Source organism: Podarcis erhardii, assembly GCF_964252035.2.
Source record: "Podarcis erhardii genome assembly, chromosome: 6".
NCBI lineage: Eukaryota > Metazoa > Chordata > Lepidosauria > Squamata > Lacertidae > Podarcis > Podarcis erhardii.
The window spans coordinates 22,384,226-22,390,637 of record NC_138510.1 but is presented as its reverse complement, the minus strand read 5'-3'; positions in this window follow the sequence as shown (position 1 = coordinate 22,390,637).

The following is a 6,412-nucleotide window of genomic DNA, read 5'->3' as shown; positions in this document are numbered from 1 at the left end:
TGGCTCTAATGAATGTCTGTTATAAAAAGGGCTCCCTAATTGCATATTTTTGCCGCCCGCATTAGTACTGGATTTCAGAACTAATTAAACAACAATATTCAAATCCTTTCTCTCTTTATCCTCTTGTCTCTTAAGACACAATCTCTCAGATGCAGGTTAAGTTCCAGTTTTATAAATGCAGCACAAGTAACGGGATAAGGGGCAGATTAAGAATAAAAGCTTTTGCATCTTATTTAAAGAGCGGTGGCATATTTCTTGGGCCTGAATATTTAGCTGAGAATGATGCAGGAGGGTTTCAATATGAGGTTTACAAGGAAATTTGATGAGTATGGTAGGAACGACCAGGTGAAATGTCAGTCAAGCAAAGCTAATTACAGGAATGATGGTAAGTAGGCAGGAAGCTGCCTTGTACTGAGTCAGCCCCACCAAGTGGCTCTGATTGTCTGTGGTTCAGACAGGAGCCTCTCCCAGTCCCACCTCGACAGAACATGAGATTTACCGTATTTTGACCATAAGATGCGCCTAGTTTTTAGAGGAGGAAAACAAAAAAATAATAATATTCTGAACAGTGGGTGTATGATTTTTGTAGTTCATGCTGTGGCCACAGACATATGATTTGACGGTGAGTTTGGGGTAGCCCAATGCAAAAATCCTGAGAATCCATGTGGATCCGTGCTTTGTAACCACGTTTTTTCGCCATTGCGGCCCCATGAAACAGTGGGTGCGTGGTTTTTTTTGGTGCAGGCTGTAGCAATGGACATGCTATGTGATCTGATGGTGAATTTGGGGTGACCCAATGTAAAAATCCTGAGGATCCATGGGCTTTTACCTCCCCCTCCCACGTGGCCTCCTTTATTGCTAGTGTCCCTTATCTCGCTCCTGATCCCTTACCAATCAACTGCTTCCTTTCAACACTCCCTTCCCTCTTGTTTGCCTTAGAGTCTTTTCCTTAGCTGGTGCTCCTCCTTTTCTTCTAATTTCTCTCCTCATTGGTTTAGACTTCCTGTCTCCTCTCCTTGCAAATTTGCTGTCTTTACCTCCCCACTCTCAGGCAGCTTCCATTATTGCTAGTGTCCCTTATCTCGCTCCCAATCGCTTGCCGATCAGCAGCTTTGTTTCAACACCCACTTCCCTCTTTTTTTTCAAAAAAAAAAAGCACGATCTGCTTTTTGCCCCTGAGCAATTTAGCTCCAGGGACCACACATTCGCTCTATAAGGTGCACAGACATTTCCCCTTACTTTTTAGGAAGAAAAAAGTGCGTCTCATGGAGCGAAAAATACGGTAATCTCAGAGTTGTGTGTTCAAGCCCCACATTGGTCAAAAGATTCCTGCACTGCAGGGGGGTTGGTCTAGATGACCCTCAGGGTCCCTTCCAGTGCTACAATTCTATGGTTCTGTGATTCTAACTGGAGATGCTGGGACTTGAACCTGGGACCTTCTGCATGCATCTGCTTTGGTATAAAGCAGCTTCCTATGCAACTGTCAGGTAAGTCTTGGGGCAGCAGGATACTGGAGCAGCAGGAGAGGTGAGGAAAATATCAGCGTGTTCCTCAGTATCAGAGGTCCATAAAAGGTTTGGTGTGGGGAGGCCTCTGAACCTTGTTGTGCTCTTGACGACGTGAACAACAGAATGACAAGATGGGGTAGTGTTTTTCCATGTGCTGATGTATAAGCATAGGTGAAAATTTAAATATAATTGCTAGCATACCCTCCGAGTGTCCCAAGTGTGACACATGGCTACCCATAGGCAAGGCCAGATGCTCAGAATGGGCCCAAACTTTTTTTAATAACTTTTTTATTTTTGATATGGGGGGGCGGGGTGACAGACACACACAGATGAGTACTCATCATTGGTTTGGGGGAAGCATATGTTAATGACGAGTTCAGAAATAGGGGGCAAGTGGGGAGTGAGCTCTTTATCTAGGGGCTTGCCCCCTCATCCCCCTCTGGCATTACTTGTGCTAATGCCCTGAAATTTCCACTGTCTGTCTTTTCTATTCTCTAATTGAAAACTGAAAAAGAGAGGAAGTGTATGTGAGAGAGTGCTGCCGGCACTTTTATAATAATCGCTTCCCATATGTCAGGTCACCAGCTCTGTTCTAATATGGCACTGAGTCTTCGGATACTAGCATTCCGCACAACCCAGGCATGGAGAAAGGTAAAAAAAGAGAAGACATAGTGATTTTTAAAATACCCATAATTTTATCATAGACTCCATCTTTTGCACCATTTAATTTGCACCACAGCATTATTCCTTAGGAAAGGAATAACGGAATGGAAGGAAATGATTAGCTAATAAACAGCAGATGAATCAGACACTGAAAATACATCATTGTCTCCAGATGCAATTTACATTTGAATAAGTGGTTGGCTTTATTAAAGTACATTCACGTCCCCTAAATGGAAGGGAAGGGCGATGAGGATGAGAAATAATAAGCCACGCTGCGCCTCTCTGTGTTTTTAATTACACTGTGTTTGTTCTAAAATAGATTTTCCAAACTGTCACCAACCGTGCGCTGTTATGACAGCGGAGGGCTGATGTTTAGTTAATAAAACATAATGCAAGAGTCAGAATGTGTGTACACCACATTCATAGCCAGTGGTGCTTCCACGGTGATTAGGTGCATATGAAGAGTTTATCTCACTCCGTTGCTTTCACTGATAAATGTCAGCATGCAAATTTTTTTTTTTTGAGCAGTCCTAAAAAAATCAAATCCTCATGCCTTTAAATGCTGCCTGATCTCTCAGAGGTGCAGCAATGCACTGCACACCTGAGCATCACCTTTCTTTCCAAAATGCCATGCGGTTCAGGCAGCAAGGGTGAGTCATGCATCTTGAAGCTGTCCAGGGATCGTAAGAAGTCAGCACACAAATCAGATATTCTCTGTATAAGTTATCTGTAGAGTTTCAGTTTTGTTTCTTAAAGGGAGCGTCTCTCAAGCTGTCATGGTTTTTCAAAAAAAGAAAAAAGATAACAGTGGCGGCAGCAGCAAAACTCAACCCAAACTCTTAATAAGTAAACTAAGCATAAACAATTGATGCAGGAATGATTATAGAATCTGCAGGAAGCACAACATGCTGGTGATTATCTGCCAAGGTGCATCACCCGTAGTGGCAATCACTTGTCCATTCTGTGTTCTGAATCCCCACCTCTGCTTTAGATAGGAATGTGGCAGTTAAGATGTGATGCAAGAGATCTGTGGTTGGATCTTCTGGGATCTTTCTCTCTCCCATTAAGCAGCACTGTGTATTTGTGTGTGCGCTAATTTGATTGGGGAAGCAATACTTCCTGTTCTCATCTATACAGAGAAAGATATAGAGCTGCTATAATTTCAGCTTGTGTGTGTGTGTGTCGTTGGCAGGGTGGGGTGCATTTCCCCCTAGCAGGGCTAATGGAATCTTGGGCATCTTGGAAAATGACATGGGGAAGAGTTAAACAACCACTTTCCCCAGCAGTTTCCCATTCAAATAAATGCATGTGTAATTGCTTTGGAGTTAAGAAACATGGCAGGAGATCAAATTAAAACTTTCCCATCCGTTTTGGCCCTGAGCCATGTACTTATGTTCTATTTTTCTAGAGATGGACATTGTCCATGTATTGGAAACCACATCCTTCTGAAGTTGTATCACAATTCCCACCTGGGGTGCCAACTTGAATAAAATATTGGGAGGCAGGTGAGCCCTGCCCCACATAATTGATAACAAGATCCGGTGCATGCAAACCATTTGAATGGCAATGCCCACCAACTTTTTTGGGGGGGGCTGGCCCCATCAGATATTTTATTGGGTGTCCTTGACCCTAAGAGTTGGTTCATATGCTCCCTACCATCCTCTTTAAAAGTGTACTGGGCAGATGGTCAAGATAGCATCACAACCCTACTCACACCAGATGGCCCACCTTTTCAGCCCATGACTCATTAGCATAGCAAATCACCATCATCACGGATCCCTTTTTTAACTCCACATTTCATAACCTGTAAAATGTACTTAGTCACCCCTGGCAAACTTCCCTGATTCCCAGCATAGCCATTCATATCATTGTTGGTTTGATTCTTTAAAAAACCCAAAAAACATTATATTGTAACAGCTCAGTTTCCAGCACACTTATCAGCCAAAATATCAAATATGTGGATCCCAAAAGGACCTAGGGCCAAACTATATTATACTAGAGTTCTGTGAATGGAATTCCCAACACAATTTTCTTCTTCGAAAAGGAGCCACAGAGTTGCGAACTGGGGGTGGGGGGAGTTGCATGAGAGAGGGATTCGCGGTCAGCAAACTTTTACAGCAGGGGGCCGGTCCACTGTCTCTCAGACCTTGCGGGGTGCCGGACTATTTTTTTTGGGGGGGGGGATAATGAACGAATTCCTATGCCCCACAAATAACCCAGAGATGCATTTTAAATAAAAGGACACATTCTATTCATGTAAAAAACATGCTGATTCCCGGACTGTCCGCAGTCTGGATTTAGAAGGCTGGATCCAGCCCCTAGGCCTTAGCCTGCCTACCCATGGATTAGCCCTTTGCTCCTCTACTAACTCACCAATTTAAATGCCTCGCCAAACACTGCTGACACTCTCTCTCTCTCTCTCTCTCTCTCTCTCTCTCTCTCTCTCTCTCTCTCCCTCCTTTCCTCCAAAGAGGTCACAGTGACAGATGCCTCCCCCCTCCCTTCAATTTTATCCACACAACAACTGTGAGGTGGGTTAGATGAGGAGAAACTGACTGGCACAAGATCGCCCAGTGGGCTTCATGCCTGAGTGGGGACTTGAAAGCTGGTCTCCCAGGTCCTAGTCAGACCCTCTAACCACTCTGACCACCACCAGTGTGACATGATGGTGCTAGCATCAACAGTGCATTGCTTCCAAAGTATATCTTTTAGGAGACATCTGAAGGCAGCCCTGATTAGGGAAGTTTTTAAAGGTTTGATGTTTTACAGTGGTACCTCGGGCTAAGAACTTAATTTGTTCTGGAGTTTCTTAACCTGAAACTGTTCTTAACCTGGGGTACCACTTTTAGCTAATGGGGCCTCCTCCTGCTGCTGCACCGCTGAAGCACAATTTCTTTTCTCATCCTGAAGCAAAGTTCTTAACCTGAGGTACTTTTTCTGGGTTAGCAGAGTCTATAACCTGAAGTGTCTGTAACCTGAGGTACCACTGTACTATGTTTCTATATGTGCTGTAAGCTGCCCAGAGTGGCTGGGGCAACCCAGTCAGATGGGTGGGGTACAAATAGATTGTTGTTGTTGTTGTTGCAAGGGGACAGCTCAGCTTCCAGAAATAATGCTGAAATGTTGCATACATTGATATTGGAAAGACATGGCAGGCCACACCAGATAGCAAGAAGCAGGACCATGTTTGTCGACCAGACTCTTGTCTTCAAAACAGCTCTTGCTATGGTGGTGGGGAAACCTCTGGCACTCCAGATGTGGGTCTGCGATTCCGATCATTCCTTGGGTGGGGGAACACCAAGAGGTAGCACCCCTGTGGGCACGGTGCCCAACCCCATGCCAGTGGAGAAATGGTATCTGTTAAGTACTGAAGTTCTCACCCTGGGCCAGCAGGGGATACTGTAGATAGTTTTCACTCCGTCCACATATGCAAATAAGGGATTGAAAGTGACGTTCAGTGATTGGATAGTTACAGAAAGTTGTTACAGTTGTGTTGTACTGGAGCTCTATATAAGCAGGCTGGCTGAACCCTTCAGTTCAGTTCTGTTCTAGCCTGTAAATAAACAAGAGCTGTTTGAAGAATTGCTGGGTCGTCTGATATGTTCACCCACAACTTAACAGTATCGGCAGCTTCCGGCGAGACCATGCCGACATCCCACGAGATGTCCCCAAAACCTGCTGCTTCATGGATGCTGCCACACAACCCAAATAAGGGAGGCAGCAGATAGTGGTGGTGAACCCTTTTAAAAAGGCACCATCCTACTTTAAATGTATAGTGTGAATGTGGTCTTTGATTGATTCAGAACCAGCAGCTTATCTGCTCATGCTGCTTGATATGCTCCAGAGCTTATCCTTGGCACTGTGGGGGAAATGGTTCTACTGGGATTGTGGAATCCTGACTCACATCCATCTCTACAGCTGCTTTTGCCTTCAGGTTATCTCGCTTTGACTGGGGGGATATGACTCTGTATATAGATAGCTAGATTATAGAGCATCTGCTGTTCTTACTTATAATTACTACTACCCTTTTTAGCTCTCTTGAGATTTGTGGGGCTTTTTAAAGCCAGCTTTTTTAAAAAATGTAATTAATGTTACTGCCACTTTGGAGGTGGCATTTAAGATAAAGGAAAATAAATAAATCCCCGAGGGGGAAGGCACATAACCACATATTTTCAAACAAACCAAAAATGTGGGCTGCATTTGAGATTCACCCCTTCTTAATTTAGAATGTGAGAGGGGAT